At 47.6% G+C, this 24,516-nt stretch overlaps 1 pseudogene; it reads left to right on the top strand.

The window, feature by feature from the left end:
• Positions 1 to 455: 455 nt before the first annotated feature.
• The window catches only part of LOC134949266 (cytochrome P450 2A13-like), an 84,004-nt pseudogene continuing 59,943 nt past the window's right edge, over positions 456 to 24,516 (top strand).

Raw genomic sequence — 24,516 nt, 5'->3', positions numbered from 1 at the left:
ATGAATGTAGACATGTGATGGGTACAGTCATGTACAATACAGATGCCCATAAATGATCATTTATTTTTATAGTTCTTTTGCTCTATCTCTCCATGACTGCTGTTAGCCTGTACAATTAATAATTAGTCCAATTGGCAGTGTTCAATGAACTTGGCTTCCAAAGTTTAGAGCAGGTCAAGAAAGGTAGAACTATAAAAAGCTGCCTGACATCAGATCTGGGATCCTGCAAACTCTGTATTTCTTTCCATGGTATTCTTGATGTCCTTCCTAAAACAAGGGCTGAAGATTTTGTGAAAGGAAAACAGGTAAGGTGCAGACTCTAATGCTTGCATTGAAACTTGGGGAACATAACTCATCACCTAAAAAAGGTGCTTCAATCAAAAACTTTGCATGTTCTTCTTTGTTCATGTTTGAGTGGAATTGACAAAACTATGCAGTGATACTATAAAAGAAAAACATGTAAACATCATCGGAATTTATCCTATCTTTACTATGACAAAGTTAAAACAAGTTTCCTTGCCAGGAATTTCGTTATCGTTTCATTATCCTTGTCAGGAATTTTCATGATCGTATTTACACTTTGCCTATAAATTTCTGCCAGGAGAATTTATATCTAGTGAAGAGCTCATAGCGAACACTCCAAACACATTGCAGAGAAGAAATCGCAGTACCTCGGCATTAGCTCAGCATGGAGACCCTGACTCTGGTCCTGCTATTTCTGATCACCTGTATCCTTTGTCTTTACCACTGGAGTCACACGAATAAAAGACAGAACCTGCCTCCTGGACCAACCCCATTGCCTATAATCGGCAATCTCCACCAGATGAAGTTAGGGAAAATGATGGAGTCTTTGATAGAGGTTAGTAGAAGAGACATTTTTTTTTGTTATTAAGTCAACTTATTTTTGGTAAACCGTATGTTGTGGTTCCAAGCTATAATGTTACATTTAAGTTTTTGTGCCTTGCTTTATACAGTGTGTGAGAGGGGTCCAAAAACCTGTATTGTACAGCAAGTTAAGCCCTAAACCACTGGCATAACTACAGGCCCCACAGCTGTGTAATTCTTTACTTTTTAAATGGCAACGGGGGAGCGCTCGGGGGGGGGGGCACTGGAACCTTTTTTGGCTTGGGGGAGCAAAATTTCTAGTTACTCCACTGCCCTATATTGTGCATTACGTGGACAGGGCAGGCCCTGTATTGTACAGCATGTGTATTGGGGAGGACAGACTCTGTATTGTACAGCATGTGAAGGGGAGGACAGACTCTGTATTGTACAGCATGTGAAGGGGAGGACAGACTCTGTTTTGTACAGCATGTGGAAGGGGAGAACAGACTCTGTATAGTACAGCATGTGAAGGGGAGGACAGACTCTGTATTATACAGCATGTGGAAGTGTAGGGCAGGCCCTGTATTGTACAGCATGTGGAAGGGGTAGGGTAGGCCCTGTATTGTACCGCTTGTGTATTGGGGAGGGCAGACTCTGTATTGTACAGCATGTGGAAGGGGGAGGGCAGGCCCTGTATTGTACCGCATATGTATTGGGGAGGGCATATTCTGTATTGTACAGAATGTGGATGTGGAGGATAGACTGTGTAGAATGTGGAAGGGAGAGGACAGACCCTGTATTGAACAGCATGTGGAAAGGAGATGGTTGGCCCTGTATTGCACATCATGAGGAAGAGGAGGAAATACTCTGCATTGTACAGAATGTGGAAGGGGGAGGACAGACTCTGTATTGTACAGCATGTGGAAGGGGAGGACAGACTCTGTATTGTACAGCATGTGGAAGGGGAGGACAGACTCTGTATTGTACAGAATGTGAAAAGGGAGGACAGACTTTGTATTGTACAGCATGTGGAAGGGGAGGACAGACTCTGTATTGTACAGCATGTGAAGGGGAGAACAGACTCTGTATTGTACAGAATGTGAAAAGGGAGGACAGACTTTGTATTGTACAGCATGTGGAAGGGGAGAACAGACTCTGTATTGTACAGCATGTGAAGGGGAGGACAGACTCTGTTTTGTACAGCATATGGAAGGGGAGGACAGACTCTGTATTGTATAGCATGTGAAGGGGAGGACAGACTCTGTATTGTACAGCATGTGGAAGGGGAGAACAGACTCTGTTTTGTACAGCTTGTGGAAGGGAAGAACAGACTATGTATTGTACAGAATGTGAAAGGGGAGGACAGACTCTGTATTGTACAGCATGTGGATGGGGAGAACATACTCTGTATTGTATAGCATGTGAAGGGGAGGACAGACTCTGTATTGTACAGCATGTGGAAGGGGAGAACAGACTCTGGGGCAGATGTATTAACCTGGAGAAGGCATAAGGAAATGATGAACCAGTGATAAATGCAAGGTGATAAACACACCAGCCAATCAGCTCCCATATGTAAATTAACAGTTAGGAGCTGATTGGCTGGTGCATTATCACCTTGCACTTAACGCTGCTTTATCACTGGTTTATCACTTTCTTATGCCTTCTCCAGGTTAATACATCTACCCCTCTGTATTGTACAGCATGTGGAAGGGGAGAACAGACTCTGTATTGTACAGCATGTGGAAGGGGAGGACAGACTCTGTTTTGTACAGCTTGTGGAAGGGAAGAACAGACTATGTATTGTACAGCATGTGGAAGGGGAGAACAGACTCTGTTTTGTACAGCATGTGGAAGGGGAGAACAGACTCTGTATTGTACAGCATGTGGAAGGGGAGAACAGACTCTGTATTGTACCGCATGTGAAGGGGAGGACAGACTATGTATTGTACAGCATGTGGAAGGGGAGAACAGACTCTGTATTGTACAGCATGTGAAGGGGAGGACAGACTATGTATTGTACAGCATGTGGAAGGGGAGAACAGACTCTGTATTGTACAGCATGTGAAAGGGGACAACAGGCTCTGTATTGTACAGCATGTGGAAGGGGAGAACAGACTCTGTATTGTATAGAATGTGTAAGGGGAGGACAGACTCTGTACAGAATGAGGACTCTGTATTGTACTTTTCTGCCACAAAAAAAAAGCCCCAACGGTTTTCCGCGTTCTCTCAAACGGCTTGCTTCACTTGCCATGCTTAGGGGAAGGTAACTATTCCCAATCATAGTCGACGTGAATGGTATAGTATGAAATGGTTGAGGAAAAAACCCTTGTGTCAATCATATGGATGTCGACTATTGCCATGTCGACCTTTTGAACCTGTTGACCTTTTGAATTGTCTACCTTTTACATGTCTGCCTTTTGACAATATCCATCTTTTGACCCTGTCAACCTAATGCATGTCGACCATTAGTGGTCGACATACTGACTGTAGACCTTTTTAGTGTAGCTCTATAAACTGGATACCCCCTGGCCATGGCACGGTGTGGGTGAGGTTTCAGGAATGTATTGTACACTGTAGAGCAGGGATGGGGAACCTTCGGCCCTCCAGCTGTTGTTGAACTACACATACCAGCATGCCTTGCTACAGTTTTGCTATTCGGCCATGCTAAAACTGCTGCAGGGCATGCTGGGTTGTGTAGTTCAACATCTGCTGGAGTGCCGAAGGTTCCCCATCCCTGGTGTAGAGGGAGGACAGGAGCTGTTTTATACAGTAGATGGAGATCTGCACAGGAGAGCGTGGGAGAGACTCAGGGTTTGTAATGTAGCAGCTTAGACGGTGTAATGGTTAGCATTACTGCCTCACAGCACTGAGGTCATGAGTTTGATTCCCACCATGGCCCTAACTGTGTGGAGTTTGTATATTCTCCCTGTGCTTGCGTGGGTTTCCTACGGGTTCTCCGGTTTCCTCCCACAATCCAAAAATATACTGGTAGGTTAATTGACTCCCGACAAATCAACCATAGCATGAATGTGTATGCGTGTGGCATGTAATATAGATTGTAAGCTCCTCTGGGCAGGGACTGATGTGAATGGCCAAATACTCTCTGTAAAAGCGCTGCGGAATATGTGTGCGCTATATAAATAACTAGAAATAATAATGTCCAATGTAATAAGTGCTCTTAGGATATTGGGGGTAATTCCAAGTTCATCGCAGCAGGAAATTTTTTAGCAGTTGGGCAAAACCATGTGCACTGCAGGGGGTGGCAGATATAACATGTGCAGAGAGAGATAGATTTGGGTGTGGTGAGTTCAATCTGCAATCTAAATTGCAGTGTAAAAATAAAGCAGCCAGTATTTACCCTGCACAGAAACAAAATAACCCACCCAAATATAACTCTCTCTGCAAATGTTATATCTGCCCCTCCTGCAGTGCACATGGTTTTGCCCAACTGCTAAAAAATATCCTGCTGCGATCAACTTGAAATTACCCCCATTATTTTAAGTCTTTATAATACATGATAACTTATAAATAAAGCAAGTTATGCCTCACTGTATAACATGCACTGTTATATAATTGCCTCCCCTGTGTAGATGAGAGAGAGATATGGAGACGTATACACTCTATACCTAGGACCACGGCGGGTGGTTGTTCTCTGTGGATATGATGCTGTTAAGGAAGCTCTGGTGGATCAAGGAGAAATCTTTGGGATGAGAGGTCTACTGCCATCTATAGAATTATATTTTAAAGGGAAAGGTAAGTAAATTCCATCTATCCTGTACAGCGCCTGATTTTACTATATGATTCTGATAGACCATATCAACAATATCGTATCCTATATGATCTCCCTGAAAACACCAGTAGGTAGACAGCAAAATATTAACTATAAAGCTACATACAGCTCCTTACTTGAATAGCTCCAGTCTATAAGCATAAAATAAAAGTAACCCTTGAAAACCCAACACATATATTCATAATTCTGAAAACGGAATATGTATGATGATTCAGTGCATTTAAATATGGGAAAATAAGCTGCCATCAAAACTTAATGTACAGTGTGTAGCACTACAAGGAAATCAGCCACAACTATGTTGAATAAATTGTCTGATAAAAACTTTCAGTATAATTCTTTACATATAAACACTCACATTTTGAAATATTCTGTTATATTTATGAAAGGAATAAATGCACCAATTACAGATGTGAGTCTGTACCAGTTTTGAATGTTCAGACACTGCAATTTGTGTCTGTATGTGCAATTTCTTGTGTTCTGTAAGTATGGAGATGGACATTAAATGAACAGGAAATATGGAAAATGCCAATCGCACAGAATATTGGGCCTAATTCAACCTGATCACAGCAGCAAAATTGTTCTCTAAAGGGCAAAACCATGTGCACTGCAGGGGTGGGGGCAGGGCCGGACTGGCCATCTGGCACTTCTGGCAAATGCCAGAAGGGCCGATGGCCACGTGGGCCGGTCCAGCGGTCACTGAGACGCGCTGCCGCTCAGTCCGGCGGCAGCGCGTCTCAGCTGTCAGGATTGGAGAGCTGTGAGGGACGGGGGTGAGAGCGCCGGGCGCCCGCCAGCACGGCTGTGTCTGGCACGGCGCGTATAGCGGACTTCAAAGCAGCCGCCGGTTCGTGAGCTCGCGGACCGGCAGCCAATCAGAAGCCGCCGGTCCGCGAGCTCTGATTGGCTCACGAACCGGCGGCTGCTTTGAACGCTATACGCTGCCGCGCCAGACACGGCCGCGCTGGCGGGCGCCCGGCGCTCTCACCCCCGTCCCTCACAGCCAGGAGGAGGAGGAGCAGCAGCAGCAGCAGCAGCAGCAGCGCAGCAGCGGTAAGTAGCTGCAGCACTGGCTGCTGTGGGGGCAATTGTTTACTTGCACTGTGGGGGCAATTGGCTGGCACTGTGGGGCATTTGTATACCTGGCACTGTGGGGGCAATTGTTTACCTGGCACTGTGGGGGCATTTGTATACCTTGCACTGTGGGGGCATTTGTATACCTGGCACTGTGGGGGCATTTGTGGATCTGGCACTGTGGGGGCATTTGTATACCTGGCACTGTGGGGGCATCTGTATACCTGGCACTGTGGGGGCATTTGTATACCTTGCACTGTGGGGGCATTTGTATACCTGGCACTGTGGGGGCATTTGTGGATCTGGCACTGTGGGAGCATTTGTATACCTGGCACTGTGGGGGCATTTGTATACCTGGAACTGTGGGTGCATTAATATACCTGGCACTGTGGGGGCATTTGTATACCTGACACTGTGGGGGCATTTGTATACCTGGCACTGTGGGGGCAATTGTTTACCTGGCATTGTGGGGGCAATTGTTTACCTGGCACTGTCGGGGCATTTGTATACCTGGCACTGTGGGAGCATCTGTATACCTGGCACTGTGGGGGCATTTGTATACCTGGCACTGTGGGGGCAATTGTTTACCTGGCACTGTGGGGGAATTTGTATACCGGGCACTGTGGGGGCATCTGTATACCTGGCACTGTGGGGGCATTTGTATACCTGGCACTGTGGGGGCATTTGTATACCTGGCACTGCACTATCGGGGGCATATAGTGTAAATTTCGGCTCATACCGGGTGCTGTAATGTGAATTTTGGCTCATACTGTGTGGTATAATGTGAAAGGGGCAGCAGTACTAGATAGTATAAGGGGTCCTACTATTGTGGTGCATAATGCGTATAAGGGGTGTATGGTGTGGTAAACTACACTAAAGACCACGACCCCTTTTGAGTGAACACGCCCCTTTAAGTGGCCACACCCCCTTTTCCAGAGCGTGCGCGCCTTCGGCGCGCGCTTAATTACAAACCTCACATTTCCATACCCCCACTTAAACATTTCCACTTCAACCACTGCTTGAGTATATTTTAATAGAGAATGATGTACGCCTGTATGTTGTTAGAATATTAATTATATTTGTGAGAACATAGACGAATAAGTGGGAGGAGTCAGGAATAGTAAGGGGAGGAGTCACAGAGGTGGGCCTGTGTGCTTCAAAAATGCCAGGGCCTATTTTTAGTCCTAGTCTGGCCCTGGGTGGGGGGCAGGAGAGACATAACATGTGCAGCGAGAGTTAGATTTGGGTGGGTTGTTTTGTTTCTGCGCAAGGTAAATACTGTCTGCTTTATCTTTACACTGCAATTTAGATTTCAGTTTGAACACACCCCACCCAAATCTAACTCTTTCTGCACATGCCTAACACAGGGGAGGGGGGGAGCGCAGAGCAACACATACTGTAAAATGGAGGCGGGTAATTTCAGAATAGTATACCTGAAATGATCTGTCTTTCTGAAAAACTTCCTGTGCATTTTTTAACAGCAGGATTCTTCACATCAAGTAACGACAGTTTACGGACGGTCCAGTAAAGGGTTGAATGCAACTTCTAAAGCGTATTGTTTGCAAACAAATGATGCACACACCAAAAACAAGAGGCACACACCTAATGATTAAATTCTTTAGTCAGTAATGTATTGATGGTAAAAATATTTTATATATATATATATATATATATATATATATATATATATATCAAACGTATGGTCCACACTCACGTTTTCAAATTTCTTGCTGGGGTGCCTTCCAAAAACTGGGAATCTTATACAGAATCACCAGTAAATTGCATAGACGAAGAGAAATGGGAGCACTCACCAGTCTTCATTATAGCAGTAATTTATTTGAATATCATGTCAGACAGAGCATCGACGTTTCGGTCCTCACTTGGTCCAAGTGAGGACCGAAACGTCGATGCTCTGTCTGACATGATATTCAAATAAATTACTGCTATAATGAAGACTGGTGAGTGCTCCCATTTCTCTTCGTCTATATATATATATATATATATATATCTATCTATCTGAAAAGGAATGAAGGCGCACTCAGTGAATCTGTTAGGGTCTCCTGCCCTGTGCTGCCACGTCGTCATGGCAACCGGGAGACAAGTGCTAGCGGAGTAACCTGAGCGCAGCTGATACTCCGGTTCGGGTCTTTTGCTGTGCAGTGGTTACAGGCTTTGTGCACGGCAGGGGATCCGGTGCTGGTTTTTGTGCTCACAGTCTGTGAGGTCTGAGTGGGGCGTGGACAGCACCTGCTATATAAACCCTCTTCTCAGGTTAAGCAGATGTTGCTGAATCTTTGTTGGTTAGTCAGTTCCTGAAAGTTAGCCAGTACTGCATGCATGTCCAAACTGCGGCCCTCCAGCTGTTGTGAAACTACATATCCCAGCATGCCCTGACACAGTTTTGCTGTCAGAGAATGCTAAAGCTGTGTCAGGGCATGCTGGGATGTGTAGTTTCTCAACAGCTGGAGGGCCGCAGTTTGGACATGCCTGCAGTACTGTGTGACTTTGTATTTGTTTGTTGCTTACTGCAAATAGGCCTTGGGATTTGGTACTACACTCTGCCAATCCAGACCTAGCAGTAAGACTGGAGTCAGTCATTTAACTTGCTGGGGTTCTTTTGCTACTCTGTGAACTTAGCAGGTTTGCGGCTGTATTCTCAGACTTGCCTGCCAAAATCCTTTCTCACTGTGCAAGGTGTTCAGGTGTCAGTTTAGTGGCAGTAAGCTGAACCAGTGCACTGCAAGTGAGGACTAGGATTGTGGAGACTCTCCTTGTGTCTATTATTCCATCTCTGACCAAGGAGTTTACTGCCACACCCATTGGTAACCCTTTAGGGTTTTGCTGTTGCCCTTAGCAACAGCATTTCTGGTTCTCTATGTATTAAAACAAAACATCTCGCTTCTTTCCATCTGAGCACTCCTAATACTAGGGAGACACCCAGTTTCTTAGCCTCTGGGCTTCTCTGTTCACTTTGTGTTTATTTTGTTACCCTATCACCTTCTGTGTACGTAATGTCATATTCCCCAGTCTGTCTGTGAGTTCATTTGTTTTGCATCCCTCTCCGTTCAGACACCAGTACATTCCTGCAGGCACTGGTGTGCATAACATATTTAGTAGCCAAATACTCCTGTTGAAATTTTGTGGGAATATGGAGCATACCCCTCAAAATACTTTGCAACAGGTGGTCGATCAGGTGCAGGTCTTGACTCGACAATTTAATGATTTGTCCATTAAAATGCATACCTCCCAGGCCGCTGACGGAGCTCCCGCAGCAGCAGCACCTTCAGGGGTTAAGGAGCCGAAAGTAAATCTCCCGGATCGTTTTTCTGGAGATCGCTCGCAGTTCTTTTGTTTCAAGGAGAGCTGCAAGCTATATTTCCAGTGGGTGGGCATAGTGATTTCCTTGCTACAAGGAGACCCACAGGTCTGGGCATATGGGTTGCAGCCTGACTGTCTGTCGCTTAAAAGTGTTGATGCTTGGGGGCGTGGCCTGGAGGCTGAACTGAAAGGCAGCACATTCTGAGAGCTCCTCAGAGATCAAGGAGTTTTGCCTTTAAAAATCACTCCCTGCCTGAGAAAACCCCTCCAAACTTGTTCCCCCTGACGGAGGGAACATTCTCCGGTGGTGGGGTAGTGCTGCGGAATCGGGGAGCCGGTCTCCCGGCTCCTGCGGGTTGCGGCCTCCCCACCACTCAGAAGCCGGGGCCTAAATTTTGGAGTCTCCAGCGGCGGGCCGTACGGAGCCTCAGCCCCATCCCTAAAGTACCCTCAAGTGACCTGACGCAGACCCCCTGGGAGCTGACTTACGTCTCCCCATACTGACAGGACGGGGGAGGTGGCGGAGGAACGGGGAACTGGCCGGGGTGCGGACGCCGGGGATCAGGAGCTCCGGAGACGGCGGCCATTTTAGACCTCTGTCCCTGAAACGGAGCGGCGGACTCGGGACCCGGCGGCCTCCACTACATCCAGAGGTGAGCTGATCCCCCAACACACTCTCCCCCCTACCGCTGCATGTACTTCACGCCAGCGGGCGGACACTGTTAGTTTCTCCGTGCTGGACGCCGGAGGGAGACACAGCACCGCAGCAACACCGCACCTGCACCAACTTCTCTCTGAGGCTGGCCCTCAGTCCTAGCCCTGCAGCCTTCTAACTCTCATAAGGGGCATCTCCAGCTACAATTAAGCGTGGGGGCTCTTGAGACCCTCTGCCCTCTCCTTGCCTGGCCTGCTAGGTGGCACCCGGCTTGCGGATCTTACCTGGTCGCTGGGGAGCCCCACTCGACGACCATCACGGTTGCTGACGTCTGTCCTCTCCCCCCCCCCTGCCTTAAGGTGCAACTGGGCTAAACAGAGTGCCATCTTCCTGCCACATAAGGGCTCTATATATAGGCTCCAACACCCCCCCAGTATTAAACTTTCATATAACTTGCTGAAGGTTTTTGATATTCCCCTTCTGTGCTGGACTTCTCTGTATTACAATATCACAAGCCAGTGAGCGCCATCTCCTGGTCTCTGCCTGCAACTACACCTGCTATATATATTCCAGTCTCCTATGTTATTACCTAGCAGAGAAATGTGCTGCTGACTGCCTATGGGCGCGACCATGGGGGTCTTGTTCTTGTGAATTCTCAATTCCTGCCTCGTGATGGATCACTAGCTATTTATGCTATTACTCTGATATGCCCTATGACCTCTCTTAATTCCGGGACTGTAATACATCATGCCTAAGTCCAAGGCCAAGAAAAATACGTCTTCTGCGGAAATTTCCTCCTTTATTTCTAAGATGAAGCCTAGTTCCACTAAAATACCGGCCGTCCCACCGCCCGCCCCGGTTTCAGAATCTGAGGAAGATTCATCTGCCCCAGACCCCTCCATGAAAGATTGCATTTCCTCTATCCTGGCGGAGATGAAGTCGCTGAAACAAGCTTTTCACTCGGAGATCCATAAAGCCATCTCAGGGCTCAAGGCGGAGATATCTGATCTTGGGGCCCGCACTAATGACTCTGAACAGAAAATTGACGAAGTCATTGCTTTCCAGCAGGAACTGGAACACTCAGTCTACGTTATGCAGGAGGATATTTACTTGCTCCAAGACCAACAGGAAGACGCAGATAATCGCGCACGACGTAATAACCTGCGTATTAAACACATTCCGGAGTCGGTGGAACCAGCACAATTGGAAGATTTCCTCCTTAGATTTTTCCAACACCTCCTTCCGGACGTCCCGCGGGAACAGTTCCTCCTGGACAGGGCTCACCGGGCCTTGCGCCAAAAACCCTCGACTTCGTCCCCTCCAAGAGACGTAGTTCTACGATGTCATTACTTCAAAACCAAGGAAAAAATTCTAACAGCGGCCCGGAATAGAGACTTGTGTATATTTGACACCCACAAGCTAATGGTGTTTCAGGACTTATCCCCTACCACTCTTAAGAGGCGCTTCGACCTGCGGGACTACACCCAAATCCTCAGGGAAAACCAAATTCGTTACAGATGGGGTTACCCTTTTGCCCTCATTGTGCAACTCGACGGGAAGAGACTGTTGGCACGTTCAAGGGAGGAGGCTCACCGGCTTCTTTTGAGACTTAACCTTTCCCCCCCGGAATCTGATAAACCTGACTCCACACGGGAAGCTCCAGTTCTTCAACGTACTCCAGTCTCACCCCTCCCGCAACGGGCGCCTCGACGCCTTTGGTTGACAGTCCCGGCAAAAACCTCTGTGAGACATGACCCATCGTGAACATTTCTTCACAGCTGCACTGCCGGGTTACTATATGTCATTATCTACTGTTTTGTATACTAGCTTAGAGGTTTACGGGTTAATTTTTGCTACAGTGTTCATATATCTGAACATATGTTCTCTTTGTTCATAAGAGTCAAAAATGGTTCATTACGGTTAATTGTTGTTATGCCCCCCCAGCTCGCCTTCCCCCATATGTTTGGTCGGTGGGCCCCTTGATACTCAAAGCCATACCCCCCACCGAGCTAGTATAGTCAGTTTTGAGCATAGGGGAGAACTCCTCTCCCTTAATACCCCATACGGGAGCTCAAACATCCAGACCCGTACGATACGTACAATGGGTCATTGGCTCGGTACGTTATACATGTTCATTTCTTTTCATTTTGCACTGTTCTTTATGTTTCTATCCTCCTTTTTTCCTCTTCTCTCTCTACCCCCCACTCCTCTTCTCTCCCCCGTCCCCCAGGGAGATCATTTATGGGCCCTTTGGGCCATTAGAGTTTTGCTTCCACCTGTGCAATCATGTCTGTTAACATAATATCCTATAATGTGAAGGGTCTCAATAGTCCCCTAAAGAGGATCAAATTATTTCTCTTTTTGAAACAGGTGGGGGGAGATCTGGTATTCCTCCAGGAGACACATTTTAAAGGTACTTCCCACCCTGAATTACGTTCTAAACGCCATCCCATCGCCATACACGCCTGTGATCACTCCCAGAAGAAAAGAGGGGTCGCCATATTGATCCCCGCTCATCTACACTTAGAATCAGAAAAAATTGTTAGGGACAAGCGCGGAAGGTTCCTCATTATAGTAGGCAAGCTTAATAATGTCCCCATCACCTTGGTCAATATCTACGCCCCCAATGTCAATCAAGCCTCGTTTTTCGCCTCCTTAGATTCTAAAATTGCTCAGTGTAGGAAAGGTGACATTTTAATGGCAGGAGATTTCAACACTATACTCCATCATAGTCTTGATCGCTCCAGCTCCCTGCCAACATCCCAGGCCCATACACATACCTGCAACTCCCGAGCCCTGCAGTCCCTACTTAAAAATCACTTACTCTTCGATTCCTGGAGGGTTGTCGACCCCCTAGTTAAAGATTACACATTCTTTTCCCCAGTGCATAATCTATACACTAGAATTGATATGATTATGGTAGGAAGAGACCTCACTTCTCGAATCCAGAAATGCTGTATTCATCCAATTACGTGGTCTGACCATGCCCCGATATCCTTATCTCTGTCTGGGCTGGCTCGCACTCTTTCCCCCCCCTCTTGGTCCCTTAACGATGCCCTCCTCCAACAGACCGATGTGCCGCAACAAATTACTCAGGCATTGAATGATTATTTTAATGATAACCAAACCCCTGGTATATCGGACATGACCCTGTGGGAGGCGCATAAAGCGGTCCTTAGAGGCCATTTCATTCAGATCGCGGCCAGGCTCACCAAACAGCGCTCCCAAAAGATCTTAGAGCTCTCTGACCAACTCCACCTTCTGGAGGAGGTTCATAAGTCTTCTCTAAACCCTGCCGATTTAGACAAACTACTTAAAGTTAGGGGTGAACTTAATATGCTGTTGTCTCATAAGACTGAACAATGCCTTAGACGCCTCAACCAGATTTATTACGAAAAAGGGGATAAAGCAGATAAAATTTTGGCCAGGAAGTTGAGGGCTCAGATCTCCTCAAAAAATATCTTATCTATTCGCACCAAACAGGGAACACTAACACACGACCCCGACCGTATTCTGGGTGAATTCGAGGAATTTTATAAGCTATTGTATAACACGGAGGCAGTCCCTTCGTCGTCCTCATCGAGATTCAATGAGGGGATCAAATCCCTTTTAGATAAGTGTGACCTACCTTCACTGAGCAGGTCGACAGTCTCTCAATTAGGCTCAGAGATAACTGTGGAAGAGTTAGATAATGCACTTAAAACTCAGAAATCTGGTAAAGCCCCTGGCCCTGACGGGATGTCAATTATGTATTACAAGAAATTTAAAGGGATTCTACTGCCCCATCTCTGTAGGCTCTTCAATGGCTTCCTCAGAGGTAACCCTCTATCACCCCGGGCACTAGAGGCACGCATAGTTTTAATTCATAAACCTGGGAAGGATCCCGACTCCTGTGCTAGCTACCGCCCCATCTCTCTACTAAATAACGACATTAAAATCTTTGCCAAAATTCTTGCCCTGAGACTAAATTCAGTTCTCCCGCGTCTGATCCACGCGGACCAGGTGGGCTTCATCCCAGGCCGACAAGCTAGGGACAATACCCGCAGAACCATTGACTTGGTCCATCTGGTCAATAAAGCTAAATTGCCCTCTGTCCTTCTCTCGCTTGATGCGGAGAAGGCTTTTGATAAAATACTTTGGCCTTTCATGTTCGCTACCTTGCGTAGGTTCGGCCTGGGAGGAAACCTACTTCAGGGTATACAGGCACTCTACTCCAACCCTTCTGCCAGGGTCCGGGTTAATGGTAAAGACATCCCCTCTTCCAAATCAATAACGGTACACGCCAGGGGTGCCCCCTGTCTCCGTTAATTTTTGCCATGACCATCGAACCCTTGGCGTGCATGGTTAGGGCTAATCCTGATATTAAGGGCATCACTGTAGGCGACGAGGAGTTCAAACTGTCATTATTTGCAGACGATGTTCTGTTAACTCTGTCTTCACCTAATATTTCTATCCCCAACCTATTTAAAACCCTATCATTATATTCGCATTATTCGGGATATCATATTAACTATTCTAAATCGGAGGCCCTCCCTTTGCATCTCAATGAGGATACCAGATCTCTCCTAGCTGCTAACTTTAATTTTGCTTGGCGCTCCAAAAAAATTAAATACCTAGGCGTGTTCATCACAAACTCCTACGACTCCCTATACTCTGAGAACTTTCCAGCCTTATTTAAGTGTATAGAGTCGGACCTTCGGGCATGGGACAAGCAGATTATAGCCTGGTTCGGACGGATAGTCTCAGTAAAGATGAACATCCTACCCAGGCTCTTATACCTGATTCAAACAATTCCCGTACGCATTCCCGCTGAGGCCTTAGGCCGAATGCAGAGACTCTTCCTAAAATTTATATGGTCAGGCAAGCCTCCTAGAATTAGGACCTCTACTTTGGTACGTGACCCACTAGATGGAGGCAGAGGTTTGCCGGACATTCGTAAATATTATCATGCAACTCACCTGAGCCAGGCTGTCGCCTGGTTTTCCCCAGCGCCCCATCTACCCTGGATTCGAATTGAGCGTCTAGCGGCCGGGGTCTCCACTTTGGTTTCCCTACTAACGCCGACCAAATCAATCCGGACAATGCAAACATGTCCCCCTCCCACTAAATTTACCTGCTCCCTGTGGTGTTTCTGCATTCGGCATTATGGTTTATCCACTTTCCCCTCGCCCATCACTTCCATTTGGGACAGTCAGGAATTCCCCCCTGGTTCCACCTTACGGTCCCACCCATGGTTCCACCTGAGCCCGCGCCCGGGACTGGTGTTTGACTTTATAGAGGGTTCCTCCTGGCGTTCCCTTCAGTCCCTACGGGACAAATATGATATCCCCCAACCTGTATTTTATGAGTATTTACAAATTCGTTCTTTCCTAAGCTCCCTCTCAAAATCCCAAGTCATGCGTCAACTTACCCCCTTGGAACGTTTGTGTATTTATTCTCCTATGCGACAGGGTATTATCTCCATACTTTATGGCTTACTACGTTCTCTGAAGGCAGCGAACATACTTCCCCATGAGCGTAAATGGGAACAGGACCTTGGCCCACCCCCTGCAGAGGACTCATGGGAAATCATCAGGCAAAATGTAGCCCAGTCCTCAATTTCCTCCTTAGTGAAGGAAAATTCCTATAAAGTCTATACTAGATGGTATCGGGTCCCAGCAACACTGCATAAGATTTTTCCCGGGTCATCCCCATTGTGTTGGCGCGGATGTGGCCAGACTGGAGACTTTAAGCACATCTGGTGGTCCTGCCCCAAAATATGCACGTTTTGGGCCCAGGTGGAAACCCTCATTGGTTCCATTTTCCACTCGCAAGTAGCACTGGGCCCTTGGTCGGCCCTCCTGGGCCTACCTCTGCCCAACTTTGACACCCAGGCGAGTAGTCTGGTACTCCAAATTCTACACGCCGCCAGATGTGTGATAGCTAAAAATTGGAAGAAAACCACTCCCCCCCCTAGGAGCATGTTGATAGCCAAAATATGGCATATTTCCATGATGGAGAAAATCACGGCCTCCTTACGGGACAGGTCAGAGAAATATAGGAGGATATGGGATCCTTGGTTCACCTATACTACGCCCTCTAATGCCGGAGTGTGATACCCTCCGTCATATGGTTCTCAATAAGCAAACGAAGTAATATACTGTCCACAGTTGTAAAATTGGTAAAGAGTGCAGTTAGGAGGTGCTACCTCCCTTGACATGGTTCTACCTTGTATGTATGTTACTATGATGATCCCCCACTCTCCCACCCCCCCGTCCCCTTTCCCCCTCTCTCTCTTATTCTCTTCTTTTCTCCTTCTATCCTTCTCTTCATTTTTAAGTTTAAACACAGAAAAATTGTTGTCGATATATATATATATGGTAGTGATGATGTACTTCCCTGTTGATGCTACATTTGGTTATTCCCCATGGGATAACGTGTATGTAATTCTGAATATTTCATTTGGAGTCATCATCTCCTGTTTGTCTTGTACCAGCATATTCGACTTCTCTTCAATAAAAATATAAATTAAAAAAAAAAAAAGTGTTGATGCTTTTTTACGGCACTGGGCATGTTGTATGATGACCCTGACAAGACGGCCTCAGCCGAGGCTCAGATTTCGATCCTTAAGCAAGGGCGAAGGCCAGTTGAGGTTTACTGTACGGAGTTTCGGAGGTTGGCCCATGATACCCAGTGGAATGACCCAGCCCTGAGACACCAGTACCGAAGAACTGGTACAATATCCCTTGTCTGATAGCTTGGATCAGCTCATGCAGTTATCCATCCGGGTGGATAGACGGCTGAGAGAGCGTAGGCTTGAAAGGGAGACAGAGGTTTCCTTCTTTCCCAAGGGAACCTCAGACTCTGAGGAATTTTCCGAGGAGCCTATGCAGATTGGGGCTACCCGCCTCTCCTCGCGTGAGAAGACGCGGAGGAGACAGCAGGGGTTGTGTTTGTACTGTGGGAATAAAGGTCATGTGGTAGTATCATGCCCAGAAAAGCCGGAAAACTTCAGGGCCTGAGGGTGATGGGAAATATCCTGTCAGGTCAGAAGTCAGAATTTCCCAAGAAGACTTTTATCATTCCGGTGACCTTGAAGATCCTCGGTCAAACTGTCAAGACTGAGGCCTTTGTGGACAGTGGGGCCGACGGGGTTTTTATGGACCGCCAATTCGCCCTGAAACACTCTGTTCCCTTAGTACCCTTGGCATCGGAAATTGAGATCTGTGGGTTAAACGGGGAACCATTATCCCAGGGTAAAATTACCTCTTGCACAAGCCAGATTTCTTTGTTTATTGGAGCCACACACTCTGAAAAATTGTCCTTTTATGTGACTGTCTGCACTTTTGCCCCATTGGTGTAGGGGTTACCCTGGTTAAGGGCCCACAATCCTCAATTTGACTGGGTCTCTGGGGAGATTCTTAGTTGGGGTACTGATTGTTTCAGGAGTTGCTTGAGCCTTCCAGTCAGGCTTTCGCAGCTAAGTTTGCCAGGATTGCCAGGATGTTATGCAGATTTTGCAGACGTGTTCTCCAAAAAGGTTGCAGAGGTACTACCTCCCCATCGCCCCTATGACTGTGCCATTGATTTGTTGCCGAATGCTAAGCTTCCCAAGAGCAGGTTGTACTCCCTGTCACGTCCTGAGACTCAGGCTATGGCAGAGTACATTCAGGAGAACTTGGCTAAGGGATTTATCAGACCTTCACAGTCTCCAGTTGGGTCGGGGTTCTTCTTCGTGGGTAAAAAGGACGGTTCGTTGCGACCCTGCATCGTCTTCAGGGAATTGAACCGTATCACGATTAAAAACTCATACCCACTGCCTCTCATTTCGGTCTTGTTTGACCAGCTTCGTACTGCCACCATTTTTTCTAAGATTGACCTACGCGGTGCGTACAATCTATTCCGAATAAGAGAGGGGGATGAATGGAAGACTGCCTTTAATACCCACTCAGGGCATTATGAATATTTGGTGATGTCTTTTGGGCTCTGTAATGCCCCGGCAGTCTTCCAGGATTTCATGAACGATGTGCTCAGGGAATATTTGGATAGATTCTTAGTTGTATACTTAGATGACATCCTAATCTTCTCCCATTCCCTGGAGGAACATCGGAAGCATGTACGCTTAGTCCTCCAGAAACTCAGAGACCACCGGCTTGGGGCGAAGCTGGAGAAGTGCGAATTTGAAGTTCAGCAAATCGCATTTCTAGGATATATTATTTCCTCAGAAGGTTTCCAAATGGAGGGTTCCAAGGTACAGGCAGTCCTGGATTGGGTGCAGCCCACTAGTTTGAAGGCGCTTCAGCGTTTCCTGGGCTTTGCGAATTTTTATAGACGATTTATCGCTGGATTTTCGTCTATAGTGGCGCCCTTGGTGGAACTCACTAAGAAAGGGGCGGATGTTGCTCACTGGTCTTGTGAGGCCAAAGCGGCTTTTGCCCGTCTCAAAAGGGCATTTGTCTCGGCCAAGGTGCTGCGACACCCAGATCCAGAGCGTCCTTTTGTGGTGGAGGTGGATGTCTCTGAGATGGGTATTGGGGCAGTGCTCTCTCAGATGGGAGTGTCTGATAATCGCCTTCATCCCTGGGCTTACTTTTCCCGTAAATTTTCTCCTGCCGAGATGAATTATGACGTTGGTAACCGGGAATTGTTGGCTATTAAGGATGCACTCGAGGAGTGGAGACACTGGCTTGAGGGGGCTAAGTTTGTGGTCTCAATTCTCACTGACCATAAGAATTTGGCATATTTAGAGTCAGCGAAGCGTCTCAATGCCAGGCAGGCACGATGGGCTTTGTTTTCTGCTCGCTTTAATTTTTTGATAACATATCGCCCTGGGTCAAAAAACATCAAGGCTGATGCGCTCTCGCAAAATTTTGCTCCAATCCAGGAGACCACCGAGGAGCCATTGCCCATTGTGTCCCCATCATGTATTAAAATGGGCATTACCCGGGACCTCTTGTCATTAGTCCTTAGAGCACAGGAGCAGGCTCCTCCAGACCTTCCGGTAGGTCTTTTGTTTGTGCCTCCTAGGTTAAGACAGCGAGTGTTCCTGGAATTCCATGCCAAGAAGTCGGCAGGTCACCCGGGTTTTGCCAGAACTCGGGAGTTGCTATCTAGGGTGGTGTGGTGGCCCTCGGTGGCTAAGGATGTGGATCAGTGGGTTCGGGCATGTGACATCTGTGCCCGAAATAAGACTCCTAGAAGGGTTCCTTTTGGCCCATTACATCCACTCTCTATTCCATCTAAGCCATGGACCCACATTTCAATGGATTTTGTGGTGGACTTGCCCAAATCCTTGGGGATGACAGCCATCTGGGTTGTCGTTGACAGGTTTTTGAAGATGGCGCACTTCGTTCCACTGGTTGGGCTGCCATCGGCCAGACGCCTGTCTGAATTATTTATGCTGCATGTTGTGTGCCTCCACGGGTTGCCACTTGATGTGGTCTCTGACCACGGATCCCAGTTTGAGGCCAAATTCTGGAGGGCATTTTGTTCCGATCTCCAGATTTCTGTCAGCTTGTCGTCAGGCTACCATCCGCAGTCTAATGGGCAGACTGAAAGGGTGAACCAGTCCTTGGAGCAGTTCCTCAGGTGTTATGTCTCCAAGTGTCAGACTGACTGGGTTGCTCATCTGTCCATGGCGGAGTTTTCCTATAACAACGCGCTCACTCTGCTACAGGGATCTCTCCCTTCCTTTGTGTGTATGGGCATCATCCTAAGGCCAATTCTTTTGACCCCCTGGACTCCACGCCTGGGGGTTCCTCTGTGGTTTCGGTCCTTAGGGGTATTTGGAGGAAAGTGAAGAAAGCCCTTGTGTCTGTGTCATTAGTGACCAAAAGGGTTTTTGATAAGCGGAAAAGACCCTGCAGCTTCAAATTAGGAGACTTCATCTGGTTGTCTACCAAGAATTTGAAGTTGAGACAGCCATCTCATAAGTTAGGCCCCCGGTTCTTCGGCCCTTATAAGATCACTAGGGTTATCAATCCGGTGGCATTTCAGTTAGATCTGCCCCGTTCTTTGGGTATCAATAAAACATTTCATTGTTCCCTTTTAAAACGGGCGATTAGTAATCCTTCTTCCAGTGGAAGACCTTCCCCTCTTCTGATCCGTGGCCAGAGGGAGTTTGTTGTTGAAAGGATTCTTGACTCCAAGATGGTTCGGGGTCGGCTGTCATTTTTGGTGCACTGGAAGGGGTATGGCCCGGAGGAGCGGTCGTGGGTGCGCAGTTGTGATCTACATGCCCCCAGACTGATATGCTCTTTCTTCTCGCAGTTCCCCGATAAACCCGGTGGTAGGGGCTCTTTGACCCCTCGTCAGAGGGGGGGTACTGTTAGGGTCTCCTGCCCTGTGCTGCCACGTCGTCATGGCAACCGGGAGACAAGTGCTAGCGGAGTAACCTGAGCGCAGCTGATACTCCGGTTCGGGTCTTTTGCTGTGCAGTGGTTACAGGCTTTGTGCACGGCAGGGGATCCGGTGCTGGTTTTTGTGCTCACAGTCTGTGAGGTCTGAGTGGGGCGTGGACAGCACCTGCCATATAAGCCTCTTCTCAGGTTAAGCAGATGCTGCTGAATCTTTGTTGGTTAGTCAGTTCCTGAAAGTTAGCCAGTACTGTGTAACTTTGTATTTGTTTGTTGCTTACTGCAAATAGGCCTTGGTATTTGGTACTACACTCTGCCAATCCAGACCTAGCAGTAAGACTGGAGTCAGTCGTTTAACTTGCTGGGGTTCTTTTGCTACTCAGTGAACTTAGCAAGTTTGCGGCTGTATTCTCAGACTTGCCTGCCAAAATCCTTTCTCACTGTGCAAGGTGTTCAGGTGTCAGTATAGTGGCAGTAAGCTGAACCAGTGCACTGCAAGTGAGGACTAGGATTGTGGAGACTCTCCTTGTGTCTATTATTCCATCTTTGACCAAGGAGTTTACTGCCACACCCGTTGGTAACCCTTTAGGGTTTTGCTGTTGCCCTTAGCAACAGCATTTCGGGTTCTCTACGTATTAAAACACAACATCTCGCTTCTTTCCATCTGAGCATTCCTAATACTAGGGAGACACCCAGTTTCTTAGCCTCTGGGCTTCTCTGTTCACTTTGTGTTTATTTTGTTACCCTATCACCTTCTGTGTACGTAATGTCATTTTCCCCAGTCTGTCTGTGAGTTCATTTGTTTTGCATCCCTCTCCGTTAAGACACCAGTACATTCCTGCAGGCACTGGTGTGCATAACATATTTAGCAGCTAAATACTCCTGTTGAAATTTTGTGGAAATATGGAGCATACCCCTCAAAATACTTTGCAACAGGTGGTCGATCAGGTGCAGGTCTTGACTCGACAATTTAATGATTTGTCCATTAAAATGCATACCTCCCAGGCCGCTGGCGGAGCTCCCGCAGCAGCAGCACCTTCAGGGGTTAAGGAGCCGAAAGTAAATCTCCTGGATCATTTTTCTGGAGATCGCTCGCAGTTCTTTTGTTTCAAGGAGAGCTGCAAGCTATATTTCCAGTTTAGGCCTCAGTCTTCTGGGTCAGAGATTCAGTGGGTGGGCATAGTGATTTCCTTGCTACAAGGAGACCCACAGGTCTGGGCATATGGGTTGCAGCCTGACTGTCTGTCGCTTAAAATTGTTGATGCTTTTTTACGGCACTGGGAATGTTGTATGATGACCCTGACAAGACGGCCTCAGCCGAGGCTCAGATTTCGATCCTTAAGCAAGGGCGAAGGCCAGTTGAGGTTTACTGTACGGAGTTTCGGAAGTTGGCCCATGATACCCAGTGGAATGACTCAGCCCTGAGACACCAGTACCGAAGAACTGGTACAATATCCCTTGCCTGATAGCTTGGATCAGCTCATGCAGTTATCCATCCGGGTGGATAGATGGCTGAGAGAGCGTAGGCTTGAAAGGGAGACCGAGGTTTCCTTCTTTCCCAAGGGAACCTCAGACTCTGAGGAATTTTCCGAGGAGCCTATGCAGATTGGGGCTACCCGCCTCTCCTCGCGTGAGAAGACGCGGAGGAGACAGCAGGGGTTGTGTTTGCACTGTGGGAATAAAGGTCATGTGGTAGTATCATGCCCAGAAAAGCTGGAATACTTCAGGGCCTGAGGGTGATGGGAAATATCCTGTCAGGCCAGAAGTCAGAATTTCCCAAGAAGACTTTTATCATTCCGGTGACCTTGAAGATCCTCGGTCAAACTGTCAAGACTGAGGCCTTTGTGGACAGTGGGGCCGACAGGGTTTTTATGGACCGCCAATTCGCCCTGAAACACTCTGTTCCCTTAGTACCCTTGGCATCAGAAATTGAGATCTGTGGGTTAAACGGGGAACCATTATCCCAGGGTAAAATTACCTCTTGCACAAGCCAGATTTCTTTGTTTATTGGAGCCACACACTCTGAAAAATTGTCCTTTTATGTGACTGTCTGTACTTTTGCCCCATTGGTGTTGGGGTTACCCTGGTTAAGGGTCCACAATCCTCAATTTGACTGGGTCTCTGGGGAGATTCTTAGTTGGGGTACTGATTGTTTCAGGAGTTGCTTGAGCCTTCCAGTCAGGCTTTCGCAGCTAAGTTTGCCAGGATTGCCAGGATGTTATGCAGATTTTGCAGACGTGTTCTCCAAAAAAGTTGCAGAGGTACTACCTCCCCATCGCCCCTATGACTGTGCCATTGATTTGTTGCTGAATGCTAAGCTTCCCAAGAGCAGGTTGTACTCCCTGTCACGTCCTGAGACTCAGGTTATGGCAGAGTACATTCAGGAGAACTTGGCTAAGGGATTTATCAGACCTTCACAGTCTCCAGTTGGGTCGGGGTTCTTCTTCGTGGGTAAAATGGACGGTTTGTTGCGACCCTGCATCGACTTCAGGGAATTGAACCGTATCACGATTAAAAACTCATACCCACAGCCTCTCATTTCGGTCTTGTTTGACCAGCTTCGTACTGCCACCATTTTTTCTAAGATTGACCTACGCGGTGCGTACAATCTAATCCGAATAAGAGAGGCGGATGAATGGAAGACTGCCTTTAATACCCACTCAGGGCATTATGAATATTTGGTGATGCCTTTTGGGATCTGTAATGCCCCGGCAGTCTTCCAGGATTTCATGAACGATGTGCTCAGGGAATATTTGGATAGATTCTCAGTTGTATACTTAGATGACATCCTAATCTTCTCCCATTCCCTGGAGGAACATCGGAAGCATGTACGCTTAGTCCTCCAGAAACTCAGAGACCACCGGCTTGGGGCGAAGCTGGAGAAGTGCGAATTTGAAGTTCAGCAAATCGCATTTCTAGGATATATTATTTCCCCAGAAGGTTTCCAAATGGAGGGTTCCAAGGTACAGGCAGTCCTGGATTGGGTGCAGCCCACTAGTTTGAAGGCGCTTCAGCGTTTCTTGGGCTTTGCGAATTTTTATAGACGATTTATCGTTGGATTTTCGTCTATAGTGGCGCCCTTGGTGGAACTCACTAAGAAAGGGGCGGATGTTGCTCACTGGTCTTGTGAGGCCAAAGCGGCTTTTGCCCGTCTCAAAAAGGGCATTTGTCTCGGCCAAGGTGCTGCGAGACCCAGTTCCAGAGCGTCCTTTTGTGGTGGAGGTGGATGCCTTTGAGATGTGTATTGGGGCAGTGCTCTCTCAGATGGGAGTGTCTGATAATCGCCTTCAACCCTGTGCTTACTTTTCCCGTAAATTTTCGCCTACCGAGATGAATTATGACGTGGGTAACCGGGAATTGTTGGCTATTAAGGATGCACTCGAGGAGTGGAGACACTGGCTTGAGGGGGCTAAGTTTGTGGTCTCAATTCTCACCGACCATAAGAATTTGGCATATTTAGAGTCAGCGAAGCGTCTCAATGCCAGGCAGGCACGATGGGCTTTGTTTTTTGCTCGCTTTAATTTTTTGATAACATATCGCCCTGGGTCAAAAAACATCAAGGCTGATGCGCTCTCGCGAAATTTTGCTCCAATCCAGGAGACCACCGAGGAGCCATTGCCCATTGTGTCCCCATCATGTATTAAAGTGGGCATTACCCGGGACCTCTTGTCATTAGTCCTTAGAGCACAGGAGCAGGCTCCTCCAGACCTTCCGGTAGGTCTTTTGTTTGTGCCTCCTAGGTTAAGACAGCGAGTGTTCCTGGAATTCCATGCCAAGAAGTCGGCAGGTCACCCGGGTATTGCCAGAACTCGGGAGTTGCTATCTAGGGTGGTGTGGTGGCCCTCGGTGGCTAAGGATGTGGATCAGTGGGTTCGGGCATGTGACATCTGTGCCCGAAATAAGACTCCTAGAGGGGTTCCTGTTGGCCCATTACATCCACTCTCTATTCCATCTAAGCCATGGACCCACATTTCAATGGATTTTGTGGTGGACTTGCCCAAATCCTTGGGGATGACAGCCATCTGGGTTGTCGTTGACAGGTTTTTGAAGATGGCACACTTCGTTCCACTGGTTGGGCTGCCATCGGCTAGACGCCTGTCTGAATTATTTATGCTGCATGTTGTGTGCCTCCACGGGTTGCCACTTGATGTGGTCTCTGACCGCGGATCCCAGTTTGAGGCCAAATTCTGGAGGGCATTTTGTTCCGATCTCCAGATTTCTGTCAGCTTGTCGTCAGGCTACCATCCGCAGTCTAATGGGCAGACTGAAAGGGTGAACCAGTCCTTGGAGCAGTTCCTCAGGTGTTATGTCTCCAAGTGTCAGACTGACTGGGTTGCTCATCTGTCCATGGCGGAGTTTTCCTATAACAACGCGGCTCACTCTGCTACAGGGATCTCTCCCTTCCTTTGTGTGTATGGGCATCATCCTAAGGCCAATTCTTTTGACCCCCTGGACTCCACGCCTGGGGGTTCCTCTGTGGTTTCGGTCCTAAGGGGTATTTGGAGGAAAGTGAAGAAAGCCCT

Source organism: Pseudophryne corroboree, chromosome 8 (genome assembly GCF_028390025.1).
Source record: "Pseudophryne corroboree isolate aPseCor3 chromosome 8, aPseCor3.hap2, whole genome shotgun sequence".
In the NCBI taxonomy this organism is placed as follows: Eukaryota; Metazoa; Chordata; class Amphibia; order Anura; family Myobatrachidae; genus Pseudophryne; species Pseudophryne corroboree.
The sequence above is the reverse complement of the archived record's forward strand: the minus strand, read 5'-3'. Positions and strand labels throughout refer to the sequence as shown.